Source organism: Staurois parvus, unplaced genomic scaffold (assembly GCF_062004578.1).
Source record: "Staurois parvus isolate SC_StPar_1 unplaced genomic scaffold, SC_StPar_1.0 ptg000299l, whole genome shotgun sequence".
NCBI lineage: Eukaryota > Metazoa > Chordata > Amphibia > Anura > Ranidae > Staurois > Staurois parvus.
The window spans coordinates 4,069,110-4,087,358 of NW_028318095.1; the positions used below are offsets into that span (position 1 = coordinate 4,069,110).

At 40.8% G+C, this 18,249-nt stretch overlaps 1 protein-coding gene across 1 annotated transcript in view; it reads right to left on the minus strand.

The window, feature by feature from the left end:
- Nucleotides 1-17,984, minus strand: part of ROBO1 (roundabout guidance receptor 1) — a 1,375,987-nt gene extending 1,358,003 nt beyond the window's left edge. The window contains exon 1 of the mRNA XM_089682911.1: nucleotides 17,683-17,984. The gene's annotated coding sequence lies outside the window, so the exon portion shown is untranslated. The remainder of the gene's footprint in view (nucleotides 1-17,682) is intronic.
- Nucleotides 17,985-18,249: the final 265 nt, after the last annotated feature.

Sequence of the window (18,249 nt, forward strand, 5' to 3'; positions counted from 1 at the left end):
ATAAAAATTTCATATGGGTACAGTGTTGCATGACCAGGCAATTGTCATTCAAAGTGCGACAGTTCTGAAAGCTGAAAATTGGCCTGGGCACGAAAGGGGTAAAAGTGCCCGGTAGGCAAGTGGTTAAATAAAAAACTGACTGTGTGTGGTTAGTTTATAAAACATATCGAGAGTGACTTCAGGAACTTAATATGTACAGTCTGGAGGAAAGAAGGGAAATGGGAGACATGATTGAAATCTTTAAATACATCAAGGGGGTGAAAAAGGTTCAGGAGGGCAGTATTTTGAACAGAAAACCAAAATCAAGAACACAGGGACATGGCCTTAAACTAACTGGATGAAAGTTCAAAACTAATCTCAGAAAGTATTATTTTACTGAAAGAACAGTTGAATAAACTTTCAGCAGAGGTAGCCAGTCAACAGTAAATAGCTTTATACATGCTTGGGACAAGCATAGATCTATACTCAGACAAAAAAGCTAACAAAAACAACAAACAAACAAAAAGACCCCCAAGAACAAAACAAAAACAAAAAAATGGGTGGACTATCTGGACCACTCAGTCTTCACTTTTCTATGCTTCTATTGTTTGATGAAGGGCAAATACCGTATTTTTCGCTCCATAAGACGCACCTGACCATAAGACGCACCTAGGTTTTAGAGGTGAAAAACAAGAAAAAAAATATTCTGAACCAATGGACTGCAGACACAGTACAGGGGATGACCAGAGACTGCGGACACAGTACAAGGGATGACCATAGACTGCGGACACAGTACAGGAGATGACCAGAGACTGCGGACACAGTACAGGAGATGACCAGAGACTGCGGACACAGTACAGGAGATGACCAGAGACTGCGGACACAGTGCAGGAGATGACCAGAGACTGCGGACACAGTACAGGAGATGACCAGAGACTGCGGACACAGTGAGGGGATGACCAGAGACTGCGGACACAGTGCAGGGGATGACCAGAGACTGCGGACACAGTGCAGGGGATGACCAGAGACTGCGGACACAGTGCAGGAGATGACCAGAGACTGCGGACATAGTGCAGGAGATGACCAGAGACTGCGGACACAGTGCAGGAGATGACCAGAGACTGCGGACACAGTGCAGGGGATGACCAGAGACTGCGGACACAGTGCAGGGGATGACCAGAGACTGCGGACACAGTCCAGGGGATGACCAGAGACTGCGGACACAGTACAGGAGATGACCAGAGACTGCGGACACAGTGCAGGGAATGACCAGAGAGTGATGATCAGAGACTGCGGACACAGTGCAGGAGATGACCAGAGACTGCGGACACAGTGCAGGGGATGACCAGAGACTGCGGACACAGTACAGGAGATAACCAGAGACTGTGGACACAGTGCAGGGGATGACCAGAGACTGCGGACACAGTGCAGGGAATGACCAGAGACTGCAGACACAGTACAGGAGATGACCAGAGACTGCGGACACAGTACAGGAGATGACCAGAGACTGCGGACACAGTACAGATGACCAGAGACTGCGGACATAGTACAGGGAATGACCAGAGACTGCGGACAGTGCAGGGAATGACCAGAGACTGCAGACAGTGCAGGGAATGACCAGAGACTGCAGACAGTGCAGGGAATGACCAGAGACTGCAGACAGTGAAGGGAATGACCAGAGACTGCTGACCTTTGGGGAGGGAGGGGGAGCGGGTACCTGAATTTGACAGGTACCCGCTCCCACTTCCGCGGAGCTGTCCTGCCCTCTTCTTCCCGGGCCGGCTTCTGTGACAGCCGGGTGCCCATTGCGCATGTGCGAGAAGCGCTGCGCTTTGTGAATGGCCCGGCGCCTTCTGGGACCTGTCATGTGTCCCAGAAGACACCAGATCATTCACAAAGCGCAGCACATGCGCAGTGGGCACCTGGCTGTCACAGAAGCCAGCGCGGGAAGACTGTGCAGCACTGGAGCGAGGAGCAGGTAAGACCCTGCAGGAGAGAACAGCTGAGCGGCCGGTCCGGTATTCTGACATGGTGGCCGCAAAAATACCGGACCGGCCGCTTTATATTTGCTCCATAAGACGCACTGACATTTTCCCCCCTTTTTTGGGGAGAAAAAAGTGCGTCTTATGGAGCGAAAAATACGGTACGTGTTGAAGACAGGCAGACTGGAAAATTGCAGGATCTTTGGGAGACCTATATCTCCTTCTCTGTGTAAATTAACAAACCTATATAAGTACCTGTAATAAATAAATAAATAGTTAAAAATTAATCTGTCTTTGAATTGACCAGATTGCAACCAGCAGAATCTAACTGCAGAAAAGGCCTAAGAAAAGGAGAAATTACTGTTGAGGAGAGCCAAGGAGTGTTGCGATAAAGTAAGGTTTAGGGCTGATGACTTGACATGCAATTGACTGACAGGCCAGATATTGAAAAAAAACTTAGCAAGCATACTGAGCAAATTCGGGATTGAGATAAAAGGCTGTATAAGCAAAAGGTCATTGGCAAAATCTAGTCTTATGGTCAACCCCTGCTAGCCCCACCCCATGTATATTAAGATTGGTGTGAGAAGTTTAATAGCTATAAAAAAACAAGAGGAGCAGGTGGCCATCTTGAAGTGTACCTTACTCAATTGAGAAGCTATCAGAGTGGGATCTCAGGTATTTATTTGGGCAGTGGGGGTTTAATATAAGGCTGAAGTTCATTTCAGAAAGAGGTCCCCAAAGGCTCATTTAGTTAGACTATATATCAAGTAGTCCCATGAGATGGAGCCAAACTCCCTTTGTAAATTTAGGGTCAATAAAAACCCCAGAATATGTCTAGAATTTAGGATATGGATCAGATGTATTACTTTATGCACTTTATCAATGTCCTGCTTTGTGGGATAAATCCCACCTGATCAATATTGATTTTGTAGTCAAAAAGAAGTGAAATCTATTGGCCAGTAATTTCGCTAAGATTTTAGTATCAACGTTAAGTAAAAAAATTAATTTATAATTATCCGGGTTTGTACTACCTTTGTCAAGCTTAGAGGCCATAGCAATATAGGCCAGCAATAAAGAGTAGTGGAGATATTGTTCTTCCCTTAGTGAATTAAACATACATTCTGTCAGGGAAGAAGAATGTCGCAGCTGCGCACACGTGCATGTGGTGATATGCACAGGCGGGCTATTTAAACCACTGCTACAAACAGAATGGTACCTTCTGGTCTACTACTTCCTGTTTACTGTATCCTGACTCCTGTGATCTACTTGAGTGACTCTGACGACGACTGAACTCCTCCTGCACTGACCCGGCTCTCCCTTTGACTATCCGCTTGCCTACTCCTCTGTACCTGATCCGTCCAAATGATCCTGACCTGGCCTGCCCGTGACTATCCTTGGCTACCAGCTGTCACGATCAACCACATCTCAGCTACACCTCTTTGCTGCACCTGCTCACCTGCATCCTGCTACCTATTCCGGGTCTTCACCTGCCAGCTGTCACCGCAGACCTGTCAGGCACTCGTGCCCCTCCCAGCTCATTACTTCCTGTCTACCCTATCAGGGGCCCCGAACGGGAGTGGTAAGAGGACGCCCTCTCTCCACATCAGGCTCCAGGTACATTACACATTCCCAGTATGGAGATAATAAAGGAGCTAGCATTTTATAGTACAAGGTTGAAAAGCTATCTGGCCCTGGGGTTTTAGCAATCTTTAAAGATTTGATTTGAACGTCTTCCACAGTAACTCAGGCATTTAGGAGAGTCCCCACTTCTACCAGGATAGGAAGAAGTTCTAGGTATCGGAACATAGACTCAAATTCCAGACACTGGAAATTTGAGGTTTAGCATATAGGTCCTTTGGATTTTTTTGAAAGATTAGTAAATTTATTGTTCTATGACCACTAGAGTCTCTAGTCCTAATAGGTGCATAATGTGTAGGAAGGGAGCTCAGCCTCCTTGCCAGCATAGTGCCTGGTTTATTAAATTGTTCATATCTTCTGCTTAGCCAAATGTAAAGTTTTTTTGTTTTTCAGGTCAAGTAAAAGGTTCAACTCAGTTCTAAAGGAAGACAGCTGCACCAGCAAGTGTTGTTTCAGAGTTGAATCTAGATGCTCAAGTTTCATGGTGAGTTCTCTTATGTTCACAGCCCTTTCTTTTGTGCACCTAGATGCCAGTACAATTAGATGTCCACACATGATACCATTATGGTCATCCCAGAGTGATACTGGGGATGTGACAGAGCCAATGCCAGTTTCAAAGGACTCCCAGGAGTAACTATCTATCAGTAAGAGCGATCCCAAAGAAGTCAGAAGTAAACCATTTGACAAGAACCAGGCTGATGATGGAAAGAAAGGAGTGAAAATCCAGATAGAAGGAGGGGTGTGATCAGACCATAATATTGTTTTAATTCCAGTGGATTAGTAGGAGGGTAGTAGTGATTGGGGGTTAAGTATATGTTTAATTGTAAAAAATGGGTTATGAGAACTAGAATATAATCTATAATCCTTAGCAGATGGATTTAGTTTCCTGCAAACATGAATTAGCTCAGACTCTTCTAATAATGCTTTCAGGTGAGGAAGAGAACTATAGCTTTTTTAAAGAAAACCCGTGCTGAGAAAATTTTTCAACTGCCAATATGAGTTGTCTGGTTGTTACACTGATCCGAAGAGGCAGTGACCTGCAACTACTATACATTACAGGATTTCACTAGCTGTATACTTGCTTTGGGTCAGTAACTCATTAAAGTGGAACAATAGGCTGACCCCAAAAATAAAACAGAGACAGTGCCTCCTCCTTAAAATCTTCTGCACATGCAGAATATACTGGTCCTTTAGTTTAGGGGGCTCTTATAGAGTGTACTACTTACCTTAGTGCATTGTGCTGCAGGTTTCTTCTCATTTAGGGGCGGACTGACCATTTGGAAACTCGGGCACTACCCGAGGGCCCAGGGTCAGTAGGGGGCCCCATGAGATGCCCCTGGTACCTTTTTCACAGGCTTTTTTGAGTTTGGGCAAGGACACAGGTGCCCCATGATCCCCTATTGCCTGGGGGCCCCATGAGTTGTCAGTCCGCCCCTGTTCTCACTGGTTCCTGTAGTGAGAAGTGGTCCCCTGAAACTGCTCCTATTCTGTGGTCATGTAGCCACCCTTCTCATTGACAACATTGTGTTCACTGGTCATGTATTGTTTATGATAACACCAAAGGCCCAAGAAGACTGAAGTGCCCTCTGCCCCCAGATAAAACTAGCTGTATATCCTCTATATGTGGGAGAAAGATAAGGAAAAGTCACAGTTTAGTTTTTGTGCCATTCAGAGTTAACGTATGTGAAAAAAATTTTTTTCTGTAAAATTTGCTGATTGGTAAATCCATATGTGTATGGGGTATCGTATTATGAGTTCATTATACTCACTATATACTCAGACTTTATTCCTGCTGATCCTCTTATCTTTCTAATGATAGTGTGACAAGTGCAACACCACCCAAAAGGAAAGTGGTTACTTAAAAATCCACGCGGAGTAATATAAGTTTAGTAATTACAAAGAGTACTTTATTTGAAGACGTCTTCATAGGGTGCGGTGCCCACGAGGAGGGAAGGAGCGGCGTTGCTCCAGCTCCATGCTAGGAAGGCACGAGGCTTTGAACAAACTACCATAAGGCTACTATTCCAGCAGTCCGCACATGGCAATCTTAAATAAGAGCATACCTTCCACCGGTGGCAAGTCACTTTTGCTTATTTGGGCTCAGTTAGCGGCAGTTGCTGTTTAGACTTATAGAGCTTATATGGAGTTCATAGGGAATGCTATATGTGCCTAGTACCCCTGTTTTTTCAGGGAATTTTTTGAAAATCCTCTTTAGAGGAATATATATATTCTATGTCACACATGTGCTGTACGCTGTGATATAGTTATATCCCTAAGGAACCGCTTTACTATCTCAGTTTGAGCAATTTTTGGAAACCCCTCATTGGGTATATAGATTCAGGTATACAGTGCCTGCTATATATAGAATACTCTTTTTGAAATGCATGTATTGAGACTACCTGGCTTCCCACCTATATATACACTACTGAACAAGCAGTAAGGACCTGATCCTATTTCAAGTCGACGTGTGTCCTCTTGATCTTCACTGATGGTAATATATACCTTTATTTTGTTGTTTTTTATTATTCAGGGACTCTGCTTGATGCTTATGATCTATATATTTTTATATATATTTCTAGAATCACTTGTTACTGTGGACTTTGTTTCACCTGGGGTGGTTACCCAGGAAGTCTCTACATCCATCATGCTGGTATGACAGCCAAGTTACTGAGAAGGTAATTAAAGTACTAGTCTATCTCTGCACGGGGCAGCTGTGGTGTGATCTATGTGCTATTTAAGTTTTTTTATCACCATATTATTTGTTCCAGTTTCCAGTTACCAGGAAGCTATTCTACATACCCTGGCTTACACCAAGAATACATCTGAAAAATACATGGCTAATCTAAATACAAGACTGAATTACATTGAAATCTAGGATCACATAACTAGAGAATACCCCATTGTCCTATATGGTTCCCTATGTGCCAAAATCACCCAGAAATGAGGACGCCAAGTGCTTTTAAATGATTTTATTTGTTTGATATGTTCACCGTGCTTATGCTTAACCTCCCTATGATCTATGTGATCAAATAAAGTACTCTTTGTAATTACTAAACTTATATTACTCCGCGTGGATTTTTAAGTAACCACTTTCCTTTTGGGTGGTGTTGCTCTTGTCACACTACCATATTTTCTATTATGCATTTTCCGGTTTTTAAATCCACACTTCTATGATAAGTGAGTCGGAGATAGTACTAGGACACAAACTATCTGTGTCACTTCAGGTGGCTTCTTTTTGTTCTGTTTTTGTGATATCTTTCTAATGAGCCTGTCTGATTGAAAACACTTGACTCCCTGCAGTCTCTAATGATGGCAAACACTAACAAGGTTCCTGGTATCCAGAGTCCAGGCCAAGATGAATTTCCCTTTACCTAGACTATAAGTGTTGCTCACAACAGTATATTGTATTTATTTGACATGTAATATGTGTTTCTTTAAGGCAGCCCATTCATATTTCTCTGCAATTTCAACCAAATAATATTATACCACATTGATGTGATCCATGGTTGACCCCAGTTCACCAGCACTCACAAAATTTCTTTGACGTCTCCAAGAAGGGCAAATGCACTCTATACAACTATTTGGCAATTACTCCAGGTTCCACAGCAAGTGTTGCTAACCACTGTCACCCCTATAGGCATTCAGATGCTCACACCATCATATATGCTATAAACAAAGAAAAAAAAGAGTCTTCATAGCATGTTACCATTTATTTAAAGGATAAAATAGCACTGGAAGAAAGCATATCTGTAATCAACCAGAAAGCTCCACTACACCAATATTCCCAATGGTGTGCTCCAATAAGCAGAAATGACACCAGCTGGAAGCCCCTCTCAGAACAGGAGCTCTTCTCCTTGAAGGTTGTATTCTTCACACTCACAACTCTTTAGGAACTGCACAGAGGCACTGGTTTAAAGAGCTAAGCAAGATATCAAGTACCCCAGATGGGACTCAAACCCACAATCACCCGCTTAGGAGGCCAGTGCCTTATGCATTAGGCCACTAGGACCTTTTAATAGATGGAGTTATGTCATAGAGGCTCTCTTTTTTTATTTGTTTATGGCACTCTCTCCTGATTTGATGACAGTGGTTAGCAACACCTGCTGTGGAACGTGGAGTAAATGCCAAGAACTGGTATAGAGGATATTTTAACTTTCCTATTTGTATAAAAGTTCAAATGCATTTGGTGAGTGCTGGTAAAGTGGGGGTCACTCAGGGACTACACTGGTGCAATGCCACTTGTTTGAAATTATACAGAAGATTGCACCTTTCTGGATTTTATGCAGCACATTGAAAGCACCATGCACTGTGCAGTCACTATAGAGCACTATATATGTGTAATGATTGAGTTTGATTTTGACCTATGTTGCACTGTGTTGTTCATATCATGGATGAGAACATATATAGCGTGTAATTTCATGTATAAAGGATAACACACCTGCTGCTTACTTATTTTTATACTGTATATGTATTAGGCACAAGGGTTAAGGTAAACTATAATTAAGGTTTTATAATATTTAAAAAATAAGCAGACACTTGAACATGGGTAATATTATTGCTTTCACATATTATGCATCACAATTTTTTTCAGTTACACTGCAATTCTCTTATATTTTACTATTAGATGCTTATGGGGTGCACATCTCACAGCAGCATCTGCACTAGGGATATAGGGATAACGGAGGGCAGGGTTTTTTTATTTAGCCCATTCATTTGAAAATGGGGCATGCACCCTTTTTTCTACATAGCATGGCAGTACGCTACTCTACATAGTTTGTGCTGCAATGCAGATACATTCACTTTATACAATGTAGGAACATTTGAAAATGAATGGCGGCACAACACTTGTATTGGTATGAGTTATGGAAACACAAGCATTACCACAACTCATAGTTGTGAATGTATCTGTACACACAATTAGAAAATTGTGCAAAAAATGCTGCTTACAAAGTGATTGTACATTAGTCTGATTGTTAGTACACAGCTTTCATCAAAAATTATTTGAAGGAACAAGCACCAAAATTTTTCTCGTATGATATCAAATCTTACCATTTTTGTTTAATCAGAACAGTTTTTGCCTGAAAATACAATACAAATACATAACGTCACTTTTCATAACTTTAGTAACATCTTCACTTTCGACATGTGACTAGCATGCAAAAAAAGAAGGATGATTATTCGTCCAATATTCTCATCGTGTGTACGGGGCTTAAGTCTTTTTATGTGCACCAAAAAAAAAAAAATGGTAGAGAGTGTTATTTTTCAGAAAAGCAGTAATTATTTATGTTTTGGTCTTGAAACTCTAGACTTATATAATAAGACAGCAATAACGATAAGAAATCTACAGAAGTCCATCACAGCTAAACGCGGTACAAATCAATGGATTTTGAATAGAACAGATGAAATCTGGTTGGTTTATAAGGCTCAAAAAGTAACTCCACTTTTGTTGAGAAAAAAAACAGTCCCCTCTGGGTGAGCTATGTACATTGCAAGGATTTTAACGCAGTTTGTTGCAGATTCCTACCTTTTTCTGCTCTGAAGAAATAGCTGTTTGCTTGACCAGGTATTTTGCAGACCGATTCTGAATGGGAGGGTCTGGTTCATTATAATTAGCTGGTGCAGTTTTATGTAAGCCATACATGGGTCGAACTCTGAACCAATTTCCTTTAGAAAATCAGAAATTTTGTGTGTTTTGTAATTCGATGGTGCCACCACTGATTTTGAAATTCGACCAACCAAGCCTTCAATTTCACCTCATATTGCTACAGAAAAGAATATGGGTGGCTGGGGGTCTTCTTTTCTTTCTAGGTCATGGCTCATGGTCATTTCTTTTTCAACTATATTTCTTGCATGCTTCTCCCATCATTGATTAGAAATTCGTTCATTTTTAAAAACATTTCTAATATGCCCGATCACTCAAATTCGATGGCTGCACGAACATCTTAGTTACAATTTTCAAAAGAAAATTCTTTCAGAATTCGACTCATGTATGGCCTGCATTAGTCTTGAGTCTGATAAGAAAAGCGGCAGTGTCTGCATCCCTTTAGAAGTATTTAACCCTTAAAAAGTATCTCACCAAAAAATATAATTTTTATTGCAAATTCTGCCTAATATCTGCCTTGTATCTTAGTTCAGACATTTGGAAGAAGAAGAAAATTACATTTTTGGAGGCATTGTACATGTACAATAGTGTACAGAATGCCTCCAGGTTGTCATATTGCATTGTATTTTACATCACCGAAATGGGAAGGTAATTTTTAATAACATTACATTACAATATGGCAGTAGCACTTGTAAATTCTGTATTATGTTTTAATTTGCTATATTTTTTTTAAGAAAGTAGAGTTACCCTTTAATACAGTTTGCTGTTTGCCTTCATAAATACCTCTGCTTGTGTTTGATTGCTAGTTTAAACATCTCACTGTATTCTCTGCACATACTCCAGCTACCGTTCTTTCGCAGCAGTATGCTGTATCTCTATGTATGTGGTGCAGGCATGGCTTAGATTGCAAATCCTGAATAACAAATATAAATATAGGCAAAGACACACTGATCAGTTTCTCTTTGCATTTGATTTAATAATTCACTTGAAGGTGAACAAACACTGGAAGAGCTGCTGATGGTGACAGACAGTGGAGAGTGCAGACAGGAGTGCCAGAATGGATAGCCCTTCTGCTGTCAACCTATGCATCTGGGTGCTGTACACTCAGCACAATTCAGTCCAGGCTCTCCTCTGCTGCAATGCACCTCTGCCCATCCAGCTGGAAGCATCTGAGTGATTTACAAACTGAAATTAAGTAGATTGTCTATTTTCCAGCCCACTTGTCAGTACACTCAATTGATGTGAACGCTTTGAGCTGCTGCAGCATACTCAGTAATGACCGCGTGATGTTAAGAAACTTTAAACATTTTCTCTCAAGCAACATAATCTTGATAGTTAAAGTACCAGAAAACCTAAAAGATAAGCTAACCTTTTTTTAAAGGTATTGATGGGATTTATATTTTATCTGCTTTGTTGATATTTTCAGCTCAGGCAAAAGGGGACTTGCCAGAAGCCGTCAACACTGCTCTTCAATGTAATTACAGTATTGAGCAAAGTTCACTACTTATTTGTGTAAATCTTCCCAAGACCACAACTCCTTAGTTACCTTTAAATGAAAATTCCTCTTCCATTTAAAAAAAAAAATAACATAACATGAATAATTGGTAAATAAACCATTTACACTTAAAGTGGTTGTACACTCTTACGTATACCCAGTGAAGTGACTGGCCTTAGGTGATACGCAGAGATAAAACAAATCCTCCTAAATAAGGTTTACCTGTTTATCTGCATCTTCTCTTCTCTACATCTGTTCAAAGTCCTGAAAGTATAAAAGCTAGCATCAGCTGCCAGAAAAAGGGGGCAGAGAGCTGAAGCTAAACTCTGCAGAGTTTCTCCAGTGAGGAGAACTCTGAGAACTGATTGGATGGAAGGGACACACCCCCCCCCTTCACAGAGTGCACAGGAACAGAGCTGAGGCTGTCAATCAGCTGGGAGTCCCTCCCATCACCATTTTTCTGTTGGTGTCAGGAAAACTGTCAGAAGTGATTCATGCTTATATTAGAGGAATGAAGCAGCAGGCAGAAATGCCACTTAAGGCTCTCAACCACTTCTGCGGCGCCCTATAGCAGAAATACTGCTATAGGGCAGCATGGGTGTGCAAAATCACATATATATACTTGATTTTGCAGTTACGGGTAGGGGACGCATGCATGGCGCCATTTGCAGCCTTAGCTGTTAATCACCAGGTCCCGGACAGTCATTTTCCACCGGAGATCTCCGAGGATTTCCAATGGAGGAGAGACCTGTATGTAAACAATACAGATATCTCTCCTGCCAGCTCCTGCACACTGCTTTGTATGGCTCTGCATAGCAGAGTCATACAAAGCAGTGTGCTTACAGTGAAACACACACACAGCCCACATAGTAAAACAGCACACAGTTAACCCTTTAATTGCCCCACATGTTAACCCCTTCTTGCACAGTACCATTAGTACAGTGTCAGTGCTTTTTATTAGCACTGATCACTGTGTTGTTGTCACTAGGGATGTCAATGACACCAATTCAGTTTTCCCCAGCATCAGAATGCCCGCCACAGTCCAGCTATAAGTTGCTGATCACCGCCACTACTAGTAAAAAAAAAAAAAAATTCCAGTATGTATACAGCCATTTGTAAATACTATAATTTTCACATAAACCAATTAATTTACACGTATTGGGATTTTTTTTTACCAAAGACATGGAGCAGAATACATTGTGGCCTAAATTTATGAGGAAATTTGATTTTGTACATTTTTTTATTGGACATGTTTAATAGCAAAAAGTTAAATTGTCAGTCTTTTTTTTGTTTATAGCGCAAAACATAAAAATTGCACAGGTGATCAAATAAATAAATAAAGGACATAAATTTAATTTGGGTGCAGCATTGCATGACCGCGCAATTGTCAGTTAAAGTAATGCAGTGCCGTATCGCAAACAATGGCCTGGTCAGGAAGGGGGGGTGAATCCTCTGGAAGGCAAATGGTTAGTTGAGACAAGTACACACTATAGAGGGATATGCTTTGTTCATATTTCTTGTCGGAGGTTTACATCCACATATTACTAACAGCTACTGTGTCTGTCTATTTGTATCTGTTATTTCTGAACCTGTCAAATGCCAATTCTTTTGAATATGAAAACTTTGAGGTGTTCTATACAGCAATGCCCCCAGAAATGTTGACTTACTGGATTTCTCTGAAGTCTGCACTGAGATATATATATATAGTAAATCAACATTTTTGGCATCCCTGCAATAGCATTTTTTTTTTCAATACGATGCTTCCTTAGGCTACATTCACATGACTGGCAGTTCTAAAAGTTGCCTGCACATGCTGTGTACAACAGCAGCAGCTGCCAGCAGCGAATATCAAATTTGTACTCTGCTGTTCATATGTAGCCATTCATCTAAGCAGTTACATTCAAATAGAGCCTCCAACTGACCCTGGGCATAGAGAATGTGCACCCAGTGCCAATGTTTCTGCAGGTTCTGATTGCGCACATGCTGCCAACAGCTAATTGGCCAGTTTGTATGTTTCAATAGCAGTTTTATTGCCTCTGCTGCCTCTGATCACAAGAAACTTCACACCCCAGGTCACCCTTCCAAATGCAGCCTAAGGTTTGTCTACTAAAGGGATGAAGACACCTCATTAGAACTCTGAGATTTGCTCAGGTGGTTCTAATGAAAGCATACCCTCACATTAAGAAATCTTAAAAGCACACGGTGAAACAAACATATTTTTTTAATTTCACAACACAAAAAGCTGAGAATCTGTAACAATGTCCCTTCATATATAGATATGTATCCCTAACAGATAGAGCTATATCTCCAGTTTATATAGATAACCTACAGGGTATTGTTTTTTTTCTCAACAAAACCGGAGTTAGACTTTGATTTTTTTGGAAATGTGATGTTTTCTTTATATCTGTAACTATTAAAGTGGTTGAGAACTCAGATGCTCTCTCTAGTTCTTTAGGCAGTGCAAACCACCAAAAATCAATCTATCTAACAGATGCTATAATATCAATTTCAGAAATAACTTTTGGCAGGTCAGGCAGCTTCTCCTCCTCTCTATACATCTCAGATTATTCGGGGTTGATTTACTAAAACTGGAGAGTACAAATTCTGGTACTGCTGTGCATGGCAGCCAATCAGCTTCTAACTTCAGTTTGTTTAATCACTTGCCCTTCAGAGGATTTACCCCCCTTCCTGACCAGGCCATTTTTTGTGTTACTACGTTGCGTTACTTTAACTGACAATTGTTCAGTCATGCAACGCTGCACCCAAATGAAATGTAGGTCCTTTTTTCCCGTCAATAGAGTATTCTTTCAGTGGTATTTGATCATCTCTGCGTTTTTATTTTTTGCTCTATAAAAAAAAAAAGATAGACAATTTTGAGAAACAAACAATATTTTTGACTTTTAGCTATTAACCTCTTGGTGTTGGTCACACGTAAATGTGCCTTGAGGCCGAGCGGCCGCACAATTTCATACAATTAAGAAAAACATATGTGCTGAGAGTGCGTGCTCTGCGCGTTTCCAGCACACATGTTCAGTACTCATGGAAATGTCCCTATCTCCTCTTGCGATCGGGACCTTTTCCGATCATAAGACCCTAAAACCCCTCCCCGTCTCCCAGCTTTTGAAACCCTTAGAGGGCCAGGAGGCGCCAGCGCCCAGGGGTTAAACATGTCCAGTAAAAAAATGTCAAAAATCTAATTTCGTCATAAATGTAGGCCAAAATGTATTCTGCTGCATGTCTTTGCTAGAAAACATAGCAATATGTGTAAATTAATTGGTTTACGTGAAAGTTATATCATTTACAAATGGTGGTATATATAATGGGATTTTTTATTTTATTTTTTATTTTTACTAGTAATGGCAGTGATCAGTGATTTGTGGGACTGTGGTGGGCATTTTGACACTAAGGAGAACTGACACAAATACAGTGATCAGTGCTAAAAAAAAGCACTGACACTGTACTAATAGCACTGGGCAGGAAGGGGTTAACATGTGAGTCAATCAAAGGGTTAACTGTTTGCTGTGTGCTATTTTACTGTGGGTTGTGTTAGTGCTTTCAACTGTAAGCACACTGCTTTGCATGGCTCTGCTATGCAGAGCCATGCAAAGCAGTGTGCTGGAGCTGACGGGAGAGAACTGTATTGTTGACATAAAGTTCTCTCCCTCCGTTGGTAATGCTCCGCAATCACTGGATGCTGGCGAGTAATCACCGACCAGGATCCGGTGATTGACAGCCAAGGCCACGAATAGTGGCACGGTTAGGGAGCGCATGACTCGTGCATGCCCCCTACCCTGAAATTCCAAATCACATATATATATATATATATATATATATACGTGATTTTGCACTACCCTGTAGCAGTATATCTGCTACAGGGCAGCGGGAAAGTGGTTAATGGAGTTTAATTTGAAAAAAAAATTAATTTTATCTATGTTTATTGTTTAGTACACTGCCTAAAAAGTCCCTTATTCTTTAAAGGTGTGTACCTTCTAGATTTAGTGTTGTTGGCTGGGATGTGGCACTGTGCGCTCATTCCCTGAGAGATGGGTTATGTTTTTTGGAATTCAGCTTTTTCCTTTTATTTTCTTCTGGTAGTCCTATGAGTAGTTAATTTCTTGTCCCATCCTGTAGCTACACCTACTTCTCCACTCTGTGTACTGAAGCAGTTATGGATGTCACATATTCCGGACTTCAAATATGTTTGCCTTTGCTCTTCTTCAATACATGGTAGTTAATGGAAATAGGGGTTTATGCAAAAAGATAACATTTTGTTGACTTTTCAGCTCACAGGAAGTGACAAAGACAGTGCATTCCTGGCAAGATCAACAGGTATTCTCTATACTTGTTGAAAGTATTCTTGGCTTGAAAAATGAAAATAAATGCAGCCACAGCACCTTTTTGTTTTTGGGGTCACCAGATTCCTATTAAGATATATGGGTTTGTTCAGGTGGTTCAACTTTTCAACATCGAGCAAAAACACATTAGCTTTACTTATCATTTAAAGAAGTTTTTAGGGGAACTATACTCTCCTTTTTTAACTGCCTATGTACCAACTGCAGGAAAAACAATATCTACAATTACATAATCTGCTCAAATTACCATCTGTTGGTGAAATGTGGTATTGCTAAGACAATATTATTTTTATTTTTGTTATGAAATCTGGTATTGCCGAGTGAGATAATAATACATTCATTTGTGACAGTCAGTGTGAACGTATTCTTCATCCTCCATGAACTTCAAACATCAGGAAGGGGGGTATAGCCATTGTTTCCTAGGATCAAGAGAAGACAGGGGACATCTCCATTTTTCTACAGGAAGGAATTCAATAGAAAAAAGTATTTTTTTCTCTTTAAAGCACATCTTTGAAAATAACCCCACCCACCCCATCCATCTCTTCCTGACACCTCTTTCTCACCCATTGGCAACCTTTTTTTCTTAATTTAGGGTAAGGTAACTTTCCCACAAAGCCATTTGCCCCTACCTAAGTCAGTCACCACATGTCTCTCATAGATTTAGGAGAGGGGACCAGTGATGTAGTTCTGGAGCCTGTTTCCACACCAACTGGTCCTCTTGCCATGACGTCATCATACCACGCTGACCTATGGAGCCTAAGAGGGCCCAACTACTGGACATCCAGTGGTACGTTTCCACATTACCCAGGCAGTGATGTTGGCACCCAAAGAAAGACACCCTCATTCTGCAGTAAAGAATCCCCATGTCTAAGCTCCAGGGGTGAAGAGAAACACGTTGGGGGGGCATGGACTGGTTGAATTCCAGGCTGAGTCTGTCATAACCTCCTCACAGAGTTTTGCTGTGATATGTGACTTTTAGTGCTTCCTTTCCCGAAAGGAAAAAGGGAAAACTTGGGACCTAGTATGTGTCGGTTGCGTCAAGTAATTGGGGGGTACTTGTGATGCAAAGAAGTTACTTGTCTGGATCAGAGCTTTAAATGTAATATCAGTTCATAAGTACAAAAACTTACAGACACTATCAAATTTGGTATCAAAACATTATGCACAATTTATCATTAATACCAAAATGGGGAATTTTGCCTAACAGCAAGAAGCTTTAAATGACCACTCTCCATTCACCATGTTACTGAAAATAAAACAAACAAAAGCTGGGTTTTGCATTAAACACCACTGACCAAAACCTGACTGCAGGGCTGCATTATCTAGACACAGCAGGACGGGTTTCTAAGCCAGAAAGCTCAGCTGCTTATTGTAGAGGTTAAATTTTATAGCTACAGGTACCAATGGTTCCAAGAAAGTCTCCATTACCCTTTCTGCTTGCCCAGATCCCTGCAGAGAGCCGCAAAGGTCTCTCATTCAGCCTTTGACTGTGAAAGTCTTGCAGAGTTCTCAGTGACTCCCTCAGTGCACAGGAGGAACAGTTGGGGAGGTGCGGACTCCGCTTAGCCTCACATTCTGCCAGGGAGCACTGCAGATAATTGCACAGTTGGTATTCTGAGCACTGCACACACATAGAGATTCATCTCATCCTTAATGCTCAGTCTTTCACCTTCTTTTCAGTAAATCTTGCAAATTCATTTTAACAATGCAGCTAGCCTTATTGTATAAATGCAAAGCAGCACAAGTCCTGTCTTACAAAGCATGATATCTTAGCATGGCTGTCCTGCTGTAGCGTGAAAATCAACACCCCTCTAATTTATAGGGAACACTTTCACCCCTATAGTACTTGAATCTGTAATGCATGAGTAAAATACAAGACTATTTCTTTGTAACAGAGATGTCCCTTAAATCAAAAAGAGTTCTGCATAGATCTGCTTAATAAACTGAATCAGTGTATCAATTTTATGGACATTTACTACCTTGGATTCCCATTATAAGAAATACAATGGCAGGAGGTATTAAGTGTTAAACCGATCAATGCCATCTGGGGGGGGGGGTGCTTAAATAAGTGATGTGCTCCCTCTATAGAATACAATGCCGTCTCTTCACCTAAAGTTCTCCAGACATGCCTACTACAAATAATTTGTTGACACAAACAGTACACATGACCAATAAAAAAAATGCTTAGCATCAACTGCAAAAGTTACACTGTATTCCTTAAAAAGCCATGTGTAAAGTACAGCAGCCAAACCAAGCCAAGTACAACCAACCAAAAATTGTCTTTCATTGTTCTGACTGCCCCGAAATGATGAAATATGATATCTGATTGGCTGGCTATTGCACTTTGCAGATCATGGCTACCTTGTTAACAGTTATAAACATAATGCATCCTGCAGATCAAGCATTTTAAAATATCCAAATCTTTTCCAAAAACCTAACCGCATTTGCTCCAGCAGTTTCAAAAGGTAGCAGGTTATGTACACAGCAAATCATATATTATTTTAACAAGAAAGTGTTTTTTTTTTTTCAATCAATACCTGGGGTTATTAAAGTTGATTGCATAGAATACAGTGACAATAACGTAACCTCAGGTACAGCCAGATAAATCACACACTTGTCTGGGTTGAAACTTACCTTCTCTGATGGTATTGCTTTCACAAGTCTGTCACTTCCATTATTCACGCAGAATTGCATGCAACTTTCACACAAGACCTTTTTGGCTTAAGGGACAAAATGACAGCCCCAGCGAGTTCAGGACTTTGAAAAGGAGATCAGCAAAAGAGGTTTTCTTGCCAGTATCTGTCCAGTGGAATTCAAATCCTTTCTTCGGTGCAGAATTGTGACCCGTTATCTGTATTACTATTAATGCGGAGAGCACAAGCCATTGAATACAAATAGAGCCATGCAGCAGCTTTGCCTGTGTCTGTGATAGGATGCCGGGTCCTACTGCCTCCTGGCTCTCATAGAATTGCAAAGCAGTACAAAGCCAAGCATTTTTTTTTTTTTCTGAAGGGGGTAGGGAGAGTGTTGTATAGAATAGGGATGCTCACATGTTACAAGGAATGCACAATCCCTCTTCAATAATGCAGCTCACAATCATTTTGTGTATAAATGTCTATTCATCTGCAAACATGTACATTTTATTTTATGCATCATTTCATTCAGCAAAAAATCTTATGTATTTTTTTTTCTTTGTGGTAG